Raw genomic sequence first — 21753 nt, forward strand, 5'->3', positions numbered from 1 at the left:
TTGATATAATCAGCGTATCATCAGCAAACAGGAACATCTAAGGGACCTCTCCATATATGGGGAATTCCTCTCCCATCTGGGCTCTGAGTTGGACAACTTGAATGATCATAGCAAACACCCTAGACAAGTATGCCCCCTATTTTATTTCTTTCTTCTTAATAATTTAAGGGTCATCAAATAACATTTTCTGTGGCTACATTTTAAAAGAAATGTTGTAAAGTTTTGTCACACGCAGGAGAGACACACCGTGCAGAATTACATGCCATTTAAAATATAAAATAAGTGCAGAAGAATCTTATATTCCCTGTACCTTTCTCTTAACTGAGTGACTGTAAAGATGTGATCTGTAGTAGAATATTACTTTAAAAAGTATCTTTGTTCCTTGCTCAAATCATTATTAAAGATGCCCTCAATATGTATGTGAATTAGTCATAAAAATTTTGTAGAGATGGAAAAATAGGAATATGCGTTAGCAGAATAATTTCTCAGCAACCTTTTTTTTTTGGTAATAATATAGTTAAAGTTGGGGTTTTTTAAGCTTTTAACTTAAAACTTTTAGCTTTTAAGCTGTTCTTTCAAAAAGAAATTTGAGCATTGCCTCAAACTTAGACCTCCTCCCTCCCTCCCTCTCTCTCTCTCTCTCTCTCTCTCTCTCTCTCTCTCTCTCTCTCTCTCTCTCTGTAGTCTGGTATAGCTGTTTTTCTGGTTTTTTTCTATGACTTTTTTATCTCTTCCTACTACTTATCCAGAGCTGTGATGTTAATGTGGTAGTTTCACTGTCATTGATAATAAGAAGATATTCATTCATTTTTTCTCTGTTGTCTTGTGTTCAGTTTCATTCTTAAATGATCGGTTGGGTCTCACTAAACTTTCTATAAATTTGTTCTTCCCTTAGTGACTTTTCAGTGTTTTATAAAGTGATATTGTCCATACTCTTCTACCATTCCCTTGTGTAAACATTTTAAAAAGAGTTTATATTGTAAACCAAGGGTTGCCGTCTCTCTCTGCTTGGCAAGAGAAAAGTAACATAGGCTGGCAACATTAAAAGAGCAAAGGACCCTGGCAAATGCAGTAGTATTGTCTCCTTTGTGTTGGCTGAGGAAAGTTTCTCTGCCCCTTTCGTCTCTTTGTTATGGTAATTTATTTACATTCGTTAGATTTCTTTAGAAAATTATGATATTTTCTGTCAACACTGGCTACTTTCATCTCTCTCCTCTTTTTCGGTGTGAGTAATTGCCTAGATTGTATTTTTATCTCTCCTTCAACACGTCGGTGTGATTTGTCCTTCATTCTCAAAGACGATCATGACATCAGGAAAATGATGATATGACTTGCAATTGAATTGGATTTGAGTGAGGGAGGGCCGTGCAAAGTAGCCACCCTCACTTTTTCCTCCAGAGCCATCTGAGTCTATTAGCCAGATATGAATCAGGACTACTGGAGATGGCCCAGGATGCAGCGGGAGAACTTAGCTTAAAATAGGAGACGTTGGCATTTTTAAGCTAAGGTCGTTCCAAGTTTTCACTTTTAGTGAGGCAATGTCCATTCAGTGGCCAGACTATATAGTTATTTAAACTACATACTTATGGCTTATCTAGAAATGATTCCCATATTAACATTTAGTCGCTTCCTAACAGAATAGAGTTCACTTTTTTTATATTGTTATTTGCTTCTCATTATACACAGTATATATATTCTTCCTTTTTGAAAAAAAGTAATATATTTTCACAATCCAAAATGTTCTAGTAAATTTTTTTTAAAAAAGGAAAAGGAAATTAGTTTAACCCTCTTCAGTTAAAAATGGCCACTTTGAAGAATCCAATTGTGATGACATATCAGAATTGTAATTGACACCTGTGTAAAACTTCTTTCAGAAATGAAACATCAGAACAAATTTACTGAGAGCTGATTTTAAACAATTTCTCAAGAATCTGATTTTGAGAATCTTCTGATAACATTTTTTCTCAGTTTAATACCATTGAGTGGCCATTAATTAACTTACTGTCTAGTAAGGAAATAAAATGCAAACATAAATAACTAACCGAAATACCCAGTGTTGCATAATGAGAAAGTTAGAAAACAAAGTGCTTAAAGACTTCCACAGTAGGAGGGCAGTTACTTGCCAACCTGACAGTAATAAAAAGGCACACTGTTTTCCTGTGGCATGTGCCCAGGATATAGCAGGATACTTTCTGAGACTTCTTAGACCTGACAGCTACTCTTCACTTTTGAAAACAAACCATATTACCACAGGAACTTTGGAAAGGTTTCCTAGGGCTTACAAAATATCATGAAAGATATCAAAGATCTTAGGTCCCTTATAGTATTTTCATCATAGCTGCTGACTCAAGGCAAGTGCTGAGAAGGATAATAACTAGTTATGGAAATAGCATCTTTTGATATTGTAGTTGACTTAGAATTTCTGTACAAAGGCTTTAAACTTTGTAATGATGGATTCTTGGCCGGGGATGAAATGTACAAGTACAAAAACAGCTAAAATATATGTTTCTTTGGTATGTTGGGAGCAATAGCCCAATGAAATTTGTGCTGTCAGTCTAACTGAAACAGAAATCACTTAGTGTTGATTACTTTGAGTCATTTTTAGTTTGATTATAGGATTAAGCTCTTTTATTTAGGAAAAACTGGCCCTAATAACTAAGTTAGACTAACATAGGTAGTCTCTTAAGTCTAGGTTACCTAAAGATTTAGTGAACAGATAGATAGATAAGAATTTATTATGTAGTAGCATATAATTTAGAGTAAGATATGTATCTTTGTAGGAATAAAAATAGTCAGATTATAAGAATTTTTTTAAAGGTTAAGTCCCCCTTTCCATCATTTGGAAAAAGCAGCCATGGACTGGGGTGGTGCTGGTGGGGAGACAGTTAGCCAAAGGTTCAGTTTCCCCTTCTAGTAGCATGGAGGATGAGGTCTACTGTTAGATTATCAATCCACAAATTCCTTTTGCCCAATCACAGTTCCCTTTTCTCCTGGACTCCTTGAAACTGAGAAATAATGTCAGTTAATCTGTGGACCTTTTAAAGTAATATTTCTGTTGGCAAAATATAATAGAAGCAAGACAATGACTTCTAGAGTAGGATTAAGGAAGCCTGGGAGAAGTTAACTAATCAGATGACCTGTCCTGTTTGATTGAATTATGTTCAAAACAAATTTCCGTAAATTTTTTATTTCTCTCTTCTGTTACAAAAATCAGCCCTGTAGTTTTTTTGCAAAGAATTGGAAATGGAGGAGATGCCCATCAGTTAGGGAATGGCCGAAGAAGTTGTGGTATGTGAATGTAGTGGAATACTAGTGTTTTATAACAAATGATGAGCAAGAGGATTTCACAAAAATTCGGCAAGATTTACACGAACTGATGCTGAGTCAAGTAAACAGAACTAGGAGAACACTATGTGATGATCAATTATGATTGAATTAGTTCTTGGTAATACAATGATCTAAGACAATTGAAAAAGACTTATGACAGAAATTGCTATGCACATCCAAACAAAGAAATATGGAGTCTGTATGCAGATCAAAGTATACTGTTTTCACTGTTTTTGTTTTCTCTTTCTCATGATTTTCTCCCTTTTTTCTGATTCTTCTTTAACAAAATGACCAGTGTGGAAATGTGTTTAACATAGCTGTACATGTATAACCTAAAAAAAGAGAACCAAAAATAATCAGATCTATAAATCTTTTCTTGTCTCTGGTATCTGAGGAATCAGATCACCTAGTTTGATATGAAAATGCTAACAGCATATTGTCATTTCAGAAAATTAATTTTAAAAGTTGGCACCCAGATGGGGCCTGAGAGATTGACACCAGACTTATGTTAGTAGTCTCCTGGAAAGAATTCCTCTGAGAGGTTTTGAGTTATCAAGGGAGAGAGACCCCAGAGGACTGCCTTAGAGCCCCAGACTCTCCTCAGTTTTTAACCTAAATTCTTCCAGGCTAAGGTAAGCCTCTACTTTGAGAAGGAAAGCACCCAAACCACCAAAGTTTTTTACTCTGTAAAAATTGTTAAATGCAAATTTCTAAGATTCTTTCAAATTTAAAGTGGCCTCCACTTTGGAGAAGGAAAAACTTTTTATTAGAGGTTATCTTCCTCATTAGTGAGGAAGAAAGGATTTCTTTCTTTCTTTCTTTTCCATTTTTTAGAAAAAAAAACTTTACTAGAAAGTTATCCCTGGAGAAGAAAAAGTTTTCACAGGAAAAAAAATATTTTTAGAAGTAGGCATTTCTCTTTTTTAAAAAATTCCTTTTTAATGTGATTTAGCAAAGAACCTAGAAGAAGTAGAATTCTCTAGTAGGAACTGGTCATAAATAAATTTAAATTTTTTTTAAAAAGAGAGAGGGATGAAGACTGCTAAATTGTGTCTTAAAAGTGTGTGTGTGTGTGATGCAAAGTGCATCTTAAATGGGTGAACTGAATTGGCAAATTAGACTAGAAGCAATTTGATATTTTTAGTAAATTGCATTTTCTTATTGGTAAGACCATAAAAACATTAACACAAATAGTAAATAGAAGAATTAATCTTAGGTTGACAACAGGATCCTGTCACAGGACTGCCCTAAGTTGTGTCCTTTATAGAAGAGACACATAAGATCCTAACTTCAAAATCTCCTGGAGCAAACTTAGAAGAAATTCAGGCTTCATTTAATGTTGCATTATGTCTTGTTATGTTCTGTGTGTACCCATTTTGTGAATGTTAGAACTAAGTTTAGGAATAGTGGGTGTCTTTCTTCAGAAAAAAAGGGACCTTATATATACAATTAGGAAAATCTTTAAGAGAGTGGGAAGTGTGTGCTCTTTTGTCTAGGCTTTGTGCTAATCCAAGCAGGCAGGTGCTTCTAAGTATTTGTTTTCTCCTGTGCTCTTTCCTGTGGTCCAGTAAAGTAGGGGGGAAAGACTGTAAAACATAAAACTTTTCAAAAAAGTCTTCAGAAAAGACAAATCCGTCTTTTTTCTCTCTATTTCCAATACTGGACACATTGGAGGTTGCAGAGATGAAAGACAGATAATAAGAATAAGAAAATAAAAAGTAGAAGCAACGAAACTTGTTATTCTCTACTAAAAACTTCTAAATTATGATTTGAAAACATTTGTGAAGTATTTTGATGAGTTTTTGAGGTACCAGCAAACTTTGTAGTTTAGTAAAAACAAAAAATTAATGAATCAGTTATTCCATAAAAGGAACTTTAGAATGACAAAAGATTGATTTTAAAGCTACAGTTTGAATTTTAAGGGTTGTTTTATTAATCATGGATTCCTTCCAGTAGAGATCCAGTGAAACAGAGATTCAGTAAATCCAGAGAAGTGTTAAAATAAGAAAAACTTTTGCAATTAGTACAGGAAAAATTAGAATAAAACTCCTTTGAGTTTGAATAATTCTACAACACAGAATTTGCTTTTTAAAAAAGGAGAAAAAAGAAAGAGAGAAAGAAAGAACGAACAGCATTTGCTAAGCCCTAAGCAGTTTCATTTATCTAGTCTCTGTTTCTGAAGTTTTGGGGTATCACTTCGAAATTGGTTTTAATTTTAGTATAGATCAGAGGTTCCCAAACTTATTTGGCTCCCTTTAAAAAAAATTACTCAGCACCTCCTGGAAATCTACTTTTTTTAACCCTTTAATGTTTTTTTTAAAATTTGCATCATTTCAAATATATATATATATGTATATGTATATTTTAAATGATACATGTTAAATTTAATAATTTATTGTGAATTTGTGGGGTTTTTCCTGCTTTGAAATTTTGATGTTGCAATATTGCATCATGAAGCACATAGTATCATGTTATAAACAAATCGTTACATCCACATATTCCTGCTAATGCATACTGGACTTCCTGACAATGCACAACGTGCTTGCTTGCCAATGCTTGCTTGTTAAGACCTTTCAGTGGACCTGACCACCTATCAATTATAACTTGCATTTCGTGTGTTTATTTGGAAAATAATGTAGTCACTATTATTTTGACTCTGTTATATAACTGATGAAACAAGTATGAATGGGTTTTTTTTGAAAATGTTCTTCTCTTCTTTCTTTATACTTCTACTGTCCCTTTATATTTATTCAACATCCTCCAATTGTACTGAGGCTATTACCTCGTCCTCCTACCCCACCCTCTTCATTCCCAGCCCCCCACGGGACAGCATTGCCCACTTTGGGAACTTACGCATTGTAGATTAAAGGTATTCTTTAAAAACTGTACTTAAAGTTGGGACTAACTTATTGCAGGAAGGAAGTGTGAGTTTTTATTATTAAAAGGAAGAAGAGGAAAATTTTAGACCATCTACAGACTCCCAAAGAAAAAAGGTAAGTAGAGTTAGAATTTATTTACTTCTCTGCCTACTACTTTTAAACAATCAACTGTAAAGGCACCAACTAAGCTCTAATTGGCACTCCTTCATTGAAGGTGAATCCCAAAGTGCTCCTAGAAAGAGAAAAGCTTGTTTGGAAATCTGGAAGCAATTGAAAGTAAGTGAATTTTAATGATACCACTCTAATTTAAATCAGTTGGGTAGAAACATGGTAAAACTTGTGTTGAAGTGAAGTTCAAAATTCTATGCGATTGGAACCATAATAAGTAATGTTATAATGTTAGAGTAAGAATTGTTGAAGATAGAATTAAACAAGAATATAGCATTATAGGAAAGTATAGGCATAAATTAAGTGCATGGACACCTAAGAGAGGGGGTTCAGACTACAAAAGATCAAACTGAGAGGAGTATATGACATAATTATTAGTATATTGAAGAACAGGAATTTTGAGAAAACAAAAAAGCAGATGCAAATTATTTCAAGATTGTTCTTGCCTTGTTGTCAAACATAAATTAAAGTATAAACACTGATAATATTGGGCCCTAAAATTTGAAATCTTAGCAGTTAATAACCCTCATGAAAGTTGAGATTTTAAAATTATTACCTTTAGTAATTATATAGCTATATATTATTTAGGTGAATTCAAAGTTAAATCACTGTGATAAAAAAAATTATTGTAAATTGAAAATCATTGTAAAATTTAATAAGCTGATAACCCAGAGTGTTGGAAAATATCAAAACTTTTGTAAAAAGAAAAGGCAATTAGAAGAAAAGCTCATACATAGTCAACAGAAGCAAAATGAAAGCTGCTTTTGCACGATGCTATTCAACTATATATTGAGAAAGGAAGGCAGTTTAAGTGTGCAGGAAATAGTTCAATATTTCATTTAGTGTATATAATAAAATAGGTAGTAAAAAAATAATAATAATAACTTCCTTTCATTAGAGGAGTAGCAGAGAACTTTTAAGATCCAAATATCTGTGGCATTCCTGTGCCATAGTTGGGCCTAGATCATGAAAGAGGTAGATGAATAATGATCTAGCATAAAAGAGGTTAACTTTGGGGAGGAGAGAGATGATGTCATCTCTGTCATCAATGAGGAACTAGAAGGGATCTTAAACTTCACAGCTGTATTCAAGAAGTTGTATACTTGACTGTCACTTATAACAACTATAAGCCTTAAAGAAATTAGAATGAACTATGCATGTAAGCTCTAAAGAATCAAAAAAGGGTAACAATATTTTGTATAATAAAAGCTTGTGTTAAAAGTGTAAAGGACAAAGATTAAATCTGTAGGCAGTCTTGGATATGATTGGGAAATATGCTAGAGGAATTACGCAAGTAGGAGAAAGAAAAACATTGGATAAGGTAACAGGAAATATTGGAGTTTTTATAAAATGAAAGAAAACACAATTTATGCAAGTTGGGATGAGAGAAGAATGAGTAGAGAGTTGAAGGAAAATTTGAGTCTGCATTGACATGGATGAAGGACCTGGGGAAAAAAGGGTTAAAGTTTGAAAAGGGAGATTTGAGGAATGAATTTTGATCTCACTAAAGAAAAAAAGATTTGGATAGTTTTTTTTTAGAAATGGCTTAAGATACACTGATAGGGTTAAGTTAGAATAATAAAAGGAATTGATTTGGCTCTTTGAGTGATTTAAAAGAGATAAAGAAGCATTTATAGGAGCTGAGTGCATCTCTATGAGTTTTTGGTTTAATATGAATCAACTACAAATAATGGGCCCTTGTGAAAAATGAGGTTTAGTTATTGCCACTGTTGACCTGAAAACTTAGTTAAAGAAAAGGCAACAGGCTAAATGCATACATTTTATGATTTAATTAATTAATTAATCAATTCCCTATTAAAGAAAATGGTAACATGAGGCATTATGGAGCCAGAAAGATGTTCTGGCTACCCAGTACAGAAATCTTCTGGCTTATATACATTTTGCCATGAGAAAGGAGTTCTCTTAGATGAACACACTGTAAACAAAGTAGCATCAGCTGGGTTTTATGATCCCAAGCTATGGGCATCTTCTTTCCTTAGCATGCCTTTGTGATTCAAGATAAGGAAAAGTCCCATCATCCAGATTACAGACATCCTGTCCTAAACAGGCCTTTGAAGTTGTTCATCTTAATAGAGTTGACAAAGCTGAAGTTACAACCCAAGGTATCTGTGTTTTTCTCTTACCACTAGGATGTTAGAAGAAGGGTCTGGTAAGGAAGTCCCATTTGCTTGACATCAAAAGGCATCCTCTAAGTTAAACAAAGGGGACTATTAGGTTCAGGCTCTCCTTAATTCAAACTTTGGCCCTTATTAAAGTCTAAAATTTATATTAAATATTATCACCACTAATAATTATAAATCAAATATTGATTGGATTGAAAATTTTGTTCCTAAGCTACATTGCAATTGTAGTGCATTAGAGAATCTGATTTGTTTTTGTATATGCAGGGGGGATAATAATACTAATAACAATAGCACCTTTCTCCTAGGAGGAATTAAATGATCCTGAAGTGCTTAATATAATGAGTAATATATAAATGCTGACTATTATTATTGGATCTTGGAGTAAATAACATATCAAAGAAAATAACATGAATATTTTCTAAGAATAAGTTAAGATTTTATCTAATTGAGTGTTATTTAGACTCAGTTTTCTTGTATTGTAGAATTTGAAAGAATATTAGCCATATGATTAGAAATATGAATTCTCTTTTAATTAAGAAAATGTGCTTTTGAAATATGCTTTAAAAACATATTGTAAGGCCTGGAAGGACTTATATGACCTGATGCTGAGTGAAAGGAGCAGAACCAGGAGAACTTTATGCACAGCAACAACCACAGTGTGTGAGAGTTTTTTCTGGTAGACTTAGATTTTTGTAATAATACAAGAACTTCTTACCAAAAAAAAAAAAAAAATCCCAATGGAGGATCTCAAGGCAAAATGCCTGCCACACTCAGAGAGAGAAACATGGAAGTCACTCACATATTGTAGCAGATCATGTTTGTGTATGTGTATGTGTTTGTGTATCATGTTCTGATTTGTTATACGATTTCTTTCATTTATCTTAGTCTGACTACATAGCATGACTATAGTGAAAATATACTCAATAGGAAAGTATATGTAGAATCTATACAGAATTGTATGCAGTCGTGGGGAGGGAGGGGGGGAGTGGGGGGTAGGTGGGGGGGATAAAATCACAATTGTATGGCAGTGATTGTTAAACATTACAAAATAAAAAAAAAAAAAGAAAGTAAAAAACATTGTAACAGAAAATTTGAATATTAAAGTGAATATGATAGTCTTTGGGGGGAAAAGCGTATCAGTGAAGTGCCTTTTGCCTTAAATTCTTATGATTTACTAAAAGGTTTAAGGACTCCCCCTCACCTTCCACACAACCATCATTGTGATCTGAATTTGTAACTGTGCTTGGGTAGAGTTACTTTGAAATGGACTAAATGTATGTCATTTGGCTAACGTAATTTTAGTATTTTATGAACTGAACTGCTAAATTAATGTAGCAAGATTGTTAAAAAAAAATTTACTAAATATTCCATGAGTTATATTTTACTCTAAGTCATCCTTCTAAAGGGAAAAACTTAAGACTTATTGACCTATAATGTAAGTTAGCAAGTAGTTTGAGTAATAACTGAGAAATCAAAAACTACGTTATAAATGTTCTACAAAAAGCAAGCCTCTGAAATTCTTTAGAGTAAACTTTAAGCACTAGAAACAAAAAAACCCTGGCATGTAGTGATAATGTTAATATAAAATTTTGGAATAATCTCTTTGTTCTCTCTGAAGCAAACTCAGAGAGTGCCTCTTCCTATGTCAACAAAAGCCAGCCAAGGCCGACTCTACACTCCTTAAGGGACCTTTAACCTAAGACACTATCTTGAATAATGGGACTTTCCTTTATATTTTATTATCTATAGACACATACTATGTCATGGCATATTAATGGTAAAGAAAATATTGAACATTGTTTACCCTTTCCTATGTCAGTTATCCGTTTAGGGCAGGAAGCCTGCCACTTACTAGTGGTGGGATTTCCTTCCTTATCACCGAGACATGTGTTTACCCAGCCTGGAATCGCAAGGCCTGACCGACATTACTTTGTTAATTGTCTTGTCTTACTAAATTTAGAGTTCCTTTCTCATGGCAAAATGTATATAAGCCAGAAGATTTCCACTTTCTCTCTCTCTCTCTCTCTCTGTCTCTCTCTCTCTCTGTCTCTCTCTGTCTCTCTCTGTCTCTCTCTCTCTATATATATATGTGTGTGTGTGTGTGTGTGTGTGTGTGTGTGTGTGTGTGTGTGTGTGTGTGTGTACTTCTATAGTGAGGAATCATTTTGAATTGTTATTTGAATGATAAAGAATATGGACCATTAAGTCTTATAATTTATGAGGTATTAAGTTTATAGGAGATCATACTACAACATCTTTTCATATATTAAAATGGTAATAATATCCTTATAAAGGGGGAATTCATGGGAGATGTGACTTAGTGAAAGATGGACACAATTTTCAAAATTAGATTAAAAATTTTGCATGTAAAAATTGCATTGATAATTGTAGAGAGGGTGAAATTGTTTTCCTATTTGAAGCCAATTCAGGCCCTTGTGATATAATAATTTAAATTCTCCAAATTTCAGTGTTCTATGTTCTTAATTTGATTATTCTTCTTATAGTTTTATTTTATATTGAGTTTGTACTAAGTTTTCCTACATGCTCTTAGACTCTAAGGAGAAAATCTGGAACGAAAAAGCTTCTTTACAGCTATCCTAACTACATGGCTTGTTCCAGAAACATAAATCTGTTACAAAGCAGGCTGAAAGAACTCCTTTGCTTGGGGCTGCAGTCCAGAGTAGACCTTTGAACTTTTTCATTTATAACAAGGATTTCTAGTAACCAGTGGAACTCAACAAAGGACTTTGTTCTCTTTTTCCCATGTGGAATAATTTCTGTGCCAAAGGTGACTGATCCCTGAAAATGTTGTCAATGAACTAGTCATAGATAATAAGGCTTTAATGACAGCCTGTTTACTTTTTGAAATCATAGCGCTATTGCCCATACATAACCCTCCCATATGATACCTGGGTAATGAATGATGGTGTACCTAGACTACATAATCAGATCTTGCATAAGCTGCTTGTTGGGACCCAGAGATGTTGGGTCTGTCACAAAGTCCACCTAAGGACCCCAAATCATGAGTGATTGTGTTAAAAAAAAATCAATACGATATCACCAAAGCTAATAGGAGAAATTGCCCCTCATGTAATCAAAAAATATCTCATAGTAGGAATGGATGTAGCAAAAGGCGTCAGAGTAGGACTGCAATTGATACCTTGATTAAAGAATCCCTTAATTGAGATAGAAGCTACTGCTTCCCTTTCCACTGCTATGCAGACTTCTATAGATTTGTTAGTGGAAAATGAAGCAAACTGCCCTGACTTTATAGTCACACTAGACCTTTTAGAGACTTGTTAAAACCATGGACCACCTGAAGAAGTTTGATTCTCTGCTCAAATGATCCATAAAGAAATTATTTTCTTATCAGTTAGTACTGATTACTTTGATATGTTTTTAGTTTGGTTATAGGATTAAGCTCCTTTCTTTAGCAAAAATTAGCCCTCACAGCTAAGCCAGAGTAACGGAGAGAGTCTCTTAAATCTGGGTAACCTATAGATTTAGTGAATAGATAGATTGATAAGACTTTATCATTTAGCAGCAGATTCTTTAGAATAAGACATATATCTTTGTAGGAATAAAAATAATCATAAGGCTTATAAGACTTGTTTTTAAAGGTTAAGTCCTCCTTTCTAGCATTTGAAGAAGGCAGGCATAGAGAGGAGAGAGGGTGGTGGGACAGAGAGCCAAAGGTTTAGTTTCCCCTTCTAGTACCTGGGAGGATGAGGTCTACTGCTAGATTATCAACCACCATCCACAAGTTCCTTCAGTTCCCTTTCCTTCTGGACTCCCTGAAGCTGAGAAATCATATCAGTTAATCCCTTTAAAGTCAGTGGATCCCTTTAAAGTAATTTTTCTGTTTGCAAAATATAATAGTAGTAAGGTAAGGACTTCTGGGGTAGGATTAAAAAAGTCTGGGAGAAGCAAACAAGTCAGATGATCTGTCTTGTCCAATTGAATTATGTTCAAAACAAGTTTCTGTCATTTTTTGCAACATTTCTTCTGTTACAAAAAATCAGCTCTGTAAATCACTCCTTATCTCTGCCATCTGAGGAATCAGATGACCTAGTTTGATATGCAAATACTAGTATTGCAAATTAAATCAAATGCTCAGTGCTCAGTTTCTTTTTATTTCAGTTAATTAATTTTAACATAACAATCCTAACCCATTCCTCCCTGAAAGTTAAGTTAGTTTCTTGTGAAAGGTGTCAAAACTGTCTGCAGAACTTTAATTGATACAGAAGACTAAGGCTTAAGCCCTTGATGCAGCTTCCTGGTGACCTCTAATGACATTTATGTGGATTTCTGGCCATCAACTAATATAATAGGCCCACTTTGGGGTGTTGGATGTGTTCAGGGAAGACTAGTAGCTGTGGCGTGAGGGCCTGTGAGGGCTGCTTTCCACCTTTGGTACGATGTACCTGATCTCTCTTGTAGCCCCAAGAAGTTATAGCATATGCATGAGCCACACCTCAGTTAACCCTTTCCACAGACAGGTTAAACCAGGTTGAAGGTCATAATGTTTAATATAAAATTTTGCAATAATCTCTTTGCTCTCTCTGAAGCAAACTCAGAGAATGCCTCTTCCTATGTCAACAAAAGCCAGCCAAGGCTGACTTAACATTCCTTTAGAGACTTTTAACCTAAGACACTATCTTGAATAATGGGATGTTTTCCATTATCTTAATATTTGTAGACATATACTATGTTATGGCATGTTAATGGTAAAGTAAATACAAACATCTTAGGTCGTAATTTCTATTTGAAACTTTGTCAAATTTTATTGTATTTACAACCTATGCAATTAAGAAATTCCTTTCTAATGGTCTAGTTAATCACTCAGGGAGATCATAAATTTGAAGGACACAGAACACTTCTTTGTCCTAAAACAGATTTAAGGCTGCCCAATTCTTTGTATCGGTAGCCAGAACATTTTTCTGGCTCCATAATGCATTATGTTACCGTTTTCTTTAATAGGAAATTGATCAATTAATTAATTAAATCATAAAATGTGTGCATTTAGCCTGTTGCCTTTTCTTTAACCAAGTTTTCAGGTTAACAGAGCGAATGTGAACAATTTGTTTCAAGGGCAGCTGAAGCAGGTGCTGTGTTGTGGTAAGAGCTTGGTTAAACATAGAAGATACCAAGGTAACGCACTGTGTCTTCAACTATCACTAGTTGTCTTGACTCTTTCCTGCCACTGAACTAAGATAACTCTGGAAGAGAGAGTGAGGATAACAACTTTCTGCCTCACTTAAATCCAATTTATGCATAAATCAAGACATCACCCACCCCATTTTACCATTTTTACTTGTCCCAAAGTCCTGTGCTGACAAGCAAATGACAAAGCAGCAGGTGTAGATGCGCTGGGAGCTGTAATCACAACCTTGCACACAGGCAACCCAGGCCATAACATTGTCTTCTCACTGGAAGCAGCCTTTTAAGGATCAAACCGCTCACCTTTTGGTGTGAGGAAGGGGCTAGGAAAGGTGCTCCCCAAAGTATCTGCTTATCCAACCGTGGCCTGTTTACTGCAGCAGTCAGACCAAACTGCAGTCAAAACACAAAAAATTACACAAATACTTCCGCAAAGATGATTCCACTCACCACCAGTACAAGGAACGTGCACACACTTACAGACAACACAACATCCAGTTAACCTGAAAGGCAAACGGCTCTTGTAGCAAGAGAACTCAACAGGTATCACATCCAAATATCAGCCCTGAGCTACACAAGGCTGGTAAATGAAAGCCAACTGATAATGTTTAATATAAAATTTTGGAATAATCTCTTTGTTCTCTCTGAAGCAAACTCAGAGAATGCCTTTCCTATGTCAGCAAAAACCAGCCAAGGCTGACTCTACATTCCTTAAGGAGACCTTTAACCTAAGACCCTATGTTATGGCATATCTTGAATAATGGGACTTTCGTTTTGTTGACCTGAAAACTTGGTTAGAGAAAAGGCAACATGGCTAAATGCATACATTTTATGATTTAATTAATTAATTGATCAATTCCCTATTAAAGACAACGGTAACATAATGCATTATGGAGCCAGAAATGTTCTGGCTACCCAGTGCAGAAATCTTCTGGCTTATATACATTTTGCCGTGAGAAAGGAACTCTCCTAGTTGAACAAATCATAAATTTAGTAAGACAAGACAATTAACAAAGTAATGTTGGTCAGGCCTTGGGATTCCAGCTGGGTAAGCATATGTCTCGGTGATAAGGAAAGAAACCCCACCACTAGTAAGTGGTAGGCTTCCTCCCTTAAACAGATAATTGACATAGGAAAGGGTAAACAATGTTCAATAGAAATTATGATCTAAGATGTCTATATTTTCTTTATCATTAATACTCCATAAAATAGTATATGTCTATAGATCAAAGGAAAGTCCCATTATTCATAACATAGTATGTGTCTATAGATAATAAGATTCATCAAAGGAAAGTCTCATTATTCATCAAAGGAAAGTCTTATTATTCAAGATATAGTGTCTTAGGTTAAAGGTCTCCTTAAGGAGTGTAGAGTCGGCCTTGGCTGGCTTTTGCTGACATAGGAAGAGGCACTCTCTGAGTTTACTTCAGAGAGAACAAAGAGATTATTCCAAAATTTTATATTAAACATTATCACTTTGTATCTTGTTATCTATAGACACATACTATGTTATGGCATGTTAATGGTAAAGAAAATATAGACATCTTAGGTCGTAATTTCTATTGAACATAGTTTACCCTTTCCCATGTCAGTTATCTGTTTTGGGGCAGGAAGCCTGCCACTTACTAGTGGTGGGATTTCCGAGACATATGTTTACCCAGCTTGGAATCCCAAGGCCTGACCAACATTGCTTTGTTAATTGTCCTGTCTTACTGAATTTATGATTTGCTCAATTAGGAGAGTTCCTTTCTCACGGCAAAATGTATATAAGCCAGAAGATTTCTGCACTGGGTAGCCAGAACATTTCTGGCTCCATAATGCATTATGTTACCGTTGTCTTTAATAGGGAATTGATTAATTAATTAATTAAATTATAAACTGTATGCATTTAGCCTATTGCCTTTTCTCTAACAAAGTTTTGTGGTCAACACAGCTTACTGAGGTTAGAGATGGATACAAATTTTTCCAGAATGGCCATAGTGAAGGGGAGCACCATGAAGCTGGTGTAGGTTTTGCAATCAAAACTAATCTAGTCAACAAACTTACAAGCCTACCAAAAGCAGTGAATGACAGGATCATGGTAATGTGATTGCCACTTGCAGGGAAACGCCATGCCCCTATCCTCAGTGCCCATGCTCCCACCATGATGAACCCTGATAAGTTCAAAGAAAAATTTTATGAAGACCTGGAGACCCTCATCATCAATGTGCCAAAAAGAGGGCAAGCTTATAATTCTGTGTGATTTTAATGCTAAAATACGTACCACACTATGGAGTCCTTGGGAGGAATGGAATTGGAAATAGTCATGGTTACTTACTACTGAAGACTTGTGCATCTCATGACCCCATCACCAACACTATCTTCTCTTTACCTAAACAAAATAAAACTTCATGCATGTACCCTGGCAACAAGCTTAGGCATTTAATAGACTGTCATTGTAAGGAGAGAGACAGGATGTGAGAATGCCTAACGTAGTGCACAATGCAGAATGTTGGACTGCTTATGACTTACCCTCTTCAAGCTAAATATTCACATTCAACAAAAGCAGTGACCCAAGGCAAGATGAGTACTCGAAGAATTAATTTCAACAGATTAGAGTACTTCTCTCTGCAGGAACAGATTGTTGTTAACTTAGAGGGAAAGTTGAGCCAACGTATAGTTCTCCAACAGATTTGCCATACAACACTGCATTTACTCATCTGGATCAAAACACTCACAAACATCAAGACTGGTTTGATGAAATGATGGAAAAATTCAGAAGATGATAACTGAAAAATGAGAACTTCACAGAATTTATCAGCAGGATAGTTCATTCATACAATATGGCATTTAACTCCATCAAAAGTAAAGTACAAACCAAACTTAGGGAGATGCAGGATTCTTGGTTCACTAAGAAGGCAGATAAGTTCAGTTTCACACTAATAGTAATGTGATGCCCTGAAGGCTATTTATGGGCCAAAGCATCTCAATGCTGATAGAGCCACATTGATTAGTGATAAGTACATGATCCTGGTAATACTTCCATAGTGTTCTCAATAGACTATCAATCAATGCTGAAACCATTGACCTCAGGTTGAAGACAATCCCTCTCTTCCCAAATTTCCAACTGAAGAGGAGGTTTTGAGTATCATTAGACTCTTCTCCTTTAGCAAAGCAACTGATGTTGATTCTATTTCAGCTGAGATTTACAAGGTGGAGGGTCCATTTCTCATACAAAAGCTGACTGAAATTTTCTGGATTATATGGCAAGAGGAAGTTACCCCCCAGGAGTTCAAGGACAACTCTATTGTTCATCTCTCTAAAGGCAAAGGAAATAAGTTGTCCTGTGACAATCACCTGGGAGTCTCTCTTTTAGTTATTGCTGGCAAGTAGGGTGATCCTTTACCTGGAAGATGATCATCTACCTGAAAGCCAGTGTGGCTTCAGAAAGGACCAAGTTATGACTGAGATGGTGTTTGCTGCCCGACAACTCCAGGAGAAATGCCAGGAACAGAACAGAGGTCTTTATACAACATTCATTAATCTAACCTAGGCCTTTGATACTGTCAGTCATGAGGGCTTATGAAAAATTTGGTCACAATTTGATTGCCTGGAGAAATTTATCAGTATTGTATGTCAATTTCATGACAGCATGCTTGCCTGGGTTTTGGATAATGAATGGTGCTTATGCTTTCCCAGTGAGCAAATGAGTGGAACAAGGCTGGATGCTTACTCCCATGCTTTTTATTTAGCATGATATTTTCAACAATGTTGCCAAATGCCTTCCATAAGGACAAACACAGCATCAAGGTCAGCTACTGCACTGATGGTAACTTATTCCATTTGAATAGTCTACAAGCTAAGTCTGAAGTGGACTGAGTGTTGATGTATGAGTACTTATTTGCAGGAATTTATTACAATCTCATGAAAAGGGGCACTTTCCATGAGACCATGGGTGGTGTCAGCAAGGGAGTGCACCTCAGTGGACCAGAATACAGCATTATATAGTTCCTAAGGTGGAAGCTCACTAGCCTCTCTTCCCATTGGCTGGGAATCCAGGTGTACAGTCTAACCATGGGAATCTACCACAGAGACAAAGAACATGAAAAGGATCATTGCTAACCAGTGAGAGTTTTTGTTACCAAATACGGATCTTAAGAGAAGAGTGCTGATGTGGCATAAAAGGGTAGTAAAGGGGTGGGGGTGGGGGAATACACCAGGTCATGTGACCAGAACTTTGGTGGTTCTCCTTCATCCTGGAGCACTTTATTTGCCTATGGGGGATACATAGTTATTTTAGCTTTGGCAGGAAGTGTGGGGGTTTGGGAGAATGCATGCCTGAAGAGTCTTCACTTAACCTGATTTCACTCACCAGAGCTATATAAACCTCCTTTTGTTAACTGTTGAAATACCGACAAATATCTTATTTCATTCCAACCCTGAACCTAAACCAACAGGAGACTTGCCTGAGTCAGGCCATCCCATTCTACCTATAATCTTGCAAATCTAATTTAAAGAGCTTTAAGTTGAAAAGGAGGAGAGAAATCTATATAGATTAAGTTAATTAACATAAAAAATAATAAATACAGTATAGAAAGAAGAGTGATAGAGAATGCTAGTGATTCACAGGAAGCAAAATGCAAGAAAACAGTTAGCAATAAAGTCCATAACTGTGAATGGCTACTCTTGAATACATAAAGTATAGGTAGTAAGCAAGGTGAACTCAATAAGGAAATAAATTTGACCTCAAAGGTATCACTGAGACTTGGTGAGTTGTGTCTCATTACCAAACAATCAGAGTATGATTGATCTGGAGTTGGAAGGGGTTTTGAGTACATCTAGTGGCAAAAGACCTAATTTTCCAGTGAAAGAAACTGAGGCCTAGAGAGGAGAAGTGACTTGCTCAAAGTCACACAAGTAACAAGTGAAAGGAAGAATGTGAACCCAAGCTCTTTCACTCCAGGCTGCATTTTATTCAAAAGGAGTAGAATAGATAAAAGGAGGCAGAATTTAATGAGATATACCAGAATGAGGAAACCTATAAATCAGGTCAGGGAAATAACTGGAGAACATTTGGGTAAAAATTAGTGGAGAGACAAACACTCAATGTTGTTTATAGAAATACTATCTGGACAGAAGGAGGAAATAGATAAGAAATACAGGAAATAGATCACAAAAGCCAGAACAAAGGTACAATAGAGTAATGATGGAGGATTTCAATTATGTGGACATTTGCTGGAGTTCTCTCTGTCAAAAGCAATAAATTCTAAGTTTATCTTAATGATCACATTATCCTTCAAAAAGTGGAGAAAGTGATGAAGTGATATTCTCAACCTGAATCTTACAAACAAGAAAGAGCTGGTTGCTAAAGTTAAAATGATGTGAATCTTGGAGAGAGTGACTGCTACATCTTAGAATTTGAAAACATTTTTCCTTATTTATTTTGCTTTGTCAAAAAGTAATCTTCAATTTGGTGTCAAGGGAAGACTGGTGATGGTTGAAATGATTGTGATGAAAAAACCAAAAAATTGTCCTTAAAAAGATTTAATAAAAGAAGAAAACAAAGCCAGATGTTGTCTAACATATACTCTAGATTTGGGAATATCAGATTTCAGAGGTTTCATAAAAGGAATAAGTGCAATTCTATGACTTAGGGGAATCAGTCCAAGAAGGATAAGAAGCATTCAAGAATGAGACTACAAAGACAAGCAATTTAGAACAAAAGGAAAAGAGGGAACTGTCTAGAGAGTAAAATATGGATGCTAGGAACTCAGTGATTAGTGAAATAATATATGTAAAGTGTTTTACTAATTTTAAAGTACTAAGTAAATGTTAGTGGTTGTTTCTGTTATCTTATAGTTGGGGAGCAAAGAGCGAGTTAGACAACACAATTGGGTGATTTGAAATTTATTAAATGACTACAGCCTAAGGATAATCATTAATGCGTCAATGTCAACCTTTTAACATTTTTTAATAACTTTCATAAAGGGATAGGAGGGATGTTTATCAGATTTGCAGGTGCTACCAGCAGAGAGAAATAGATGTGGCAGAGTTATTATTCAAAAATTTCTTGACAGAATGGAATCTAAGAAGATGAAAGTTAATATGTATAAATACAGATTATTTTGGGGTTCAAAAAATCAGCTATAGAGATGCAATATGGAGGAGGCATGGCCAAATAACAACTCATCTGAAAAAATATCAGGGGGTCTTAGTGGACTAAAAGCTCAATATGTGTCAATATTGTGATATGGCAGCCAAAAATCAAGTATGACTTTAGATTATATTCAGAGAAGCATAGTATACTGAAAGAGGGAGATAATAGTACAAAATCTAATGTCTGGAGTATTGTTTTCAGTTCTGGGTCCATGTTTTAGGAATGACATCTACAAAACTGTAGAACTTCCAGAAGCAGGTTACTAGGAGAGTGAAGGGCTCTTTGATCATGTTGCATCAATTAATAATGATTTATCGATTACCTTTTATGTGTCAAGCACCATGTGAGGTACCGGGGTTGTAGAGACATAAAAAAAAGTCCCAAACCTCAAGGAGTTTACATTTTGTAGGGAGAAACAACATATACTATATAAGATATTTAGCCTGGTGAAATGAAGATCAGTTTTTGAATAGCTGATGTGTGTAGATTTGACTTTTTCTACTTGGCCCCCAAGATTAGAACTAAGGGAATGGGTAAAAATCATAAAGAGGCAGATTTAGACTTGATCTAAGGAAAAAAATTTTTTTAACATTTAGAAATACTGAAAAGTTGAATGACTGCCATGGTAGGTAATGGGTTTCCCTTTGCCTGAGGTCTGCAGATAGGCTGAATTAATTATACATTAGGAATGTTGAAGAGGAGATTCATGTTCAGGCAAGCGTTGTACTAGGTGGCCATTTCCTTTCTTTTCCTAGTTGGATTGATTTTGTTAGTGCAAAAGCTTTTCAATTTATTGTAATCAAAATAATCTATTTTAATTTTTGTGACTGTCTTTACCTCTTGTTTAGTTAAGAATTTGACTGCTTACCATTGCTATGAAAGGTACCTGATCTGGTTCTCTTCTATTTTTTTTTTAATAGTGTGAACTTTTAAAACCATGCAGCATGTCAATTTTTTACCCTAATATGCTGTATAGTTTAAGATTTTCTAAATCTAATTCCTGCCAAACTGCTTTACAGCTTTCTCAGAAGTTCTTGTGAAAAGGAAGTTCTTCCCCCAGGAAATTTGGGTTCTCTGGTTTATGGAAAACTAGCTTCTTGAATTCAATTGATTCTAATTCATCCTTACCTAGACTGTTCTGCTGATTCTATTTTTATGAATATGGCTTTATACCATAAAGGTGCTATTCCCTCCTCCTTCCTGCTTCTAAAATATTATTTCTCATGAGGATCTAGATCTTTTATTCCTTTAAATTAATTTTGTTATCATTTATTGTTAGCTCTACAAAGTTCCTCTTTGGTATAGTATCCTTAAATTTAAATGAATTGAAGTTATCATCATTTTTGTTATATTGATGACATAAACCATAAACCACTGAATATACCTCCAGCTTTCTAAATCAGTGTTATCAAGCTGTGATAGAGACAGAAACCACCAAACCACGCATAAGAATTTCTTTAGGTGCATGTTAGAAATTCATACATTAACATTATATATGTTTTATTGCATTTTTACTTATTTTGTTAAATCTTCTTCAATTACATTTTAATCTGACTTGATCCAAGGGAGTGTTGTGAGCCACATGTGAATTTGCTACCTTGGTCTAAAACTAAATCATTATTTCTTTCAAGGAACATTTTATAATTTTAGATAGGTGTCTTGATTGTATCTTGACATATTGAGTTCCACATATTTTATGAAATTTTTTAAGTGTAGATTTTTCAAAATTTAATTAAATTATATCTTATTTTCATAAATGTCCACTTTTCTTACTTCAAAGTTGACTTTGATTTGAGTGAGGGAGGGCTGTGCAAGGACACCAGCCTCACTTTCTCCTCCTGAGCCATCTGGATCCAGTGACCAGATATTCATCAGGATTACTGGAGATGGTCCAAGATATAATGGGATACCCTTGTCCTTTTAGGGCAAGTCAACTGAA

This window comes from Notamacropus eugenii, chromosome 3 (genome assembly GCF_028372415.1).
Source record: "Notamacropus eugenii isolate mMacEug1 chromosome 3, mMacEug1.pri_v2, whole genome shotgun sequence".
NCBI classification, from domain to species: domain Eukaryota; kingdom Metazoa; phylum Chordata; class Mammalia; order Diprotodontia; family Macropodidae; genus Notamacropus; species Notamacropus eugenii.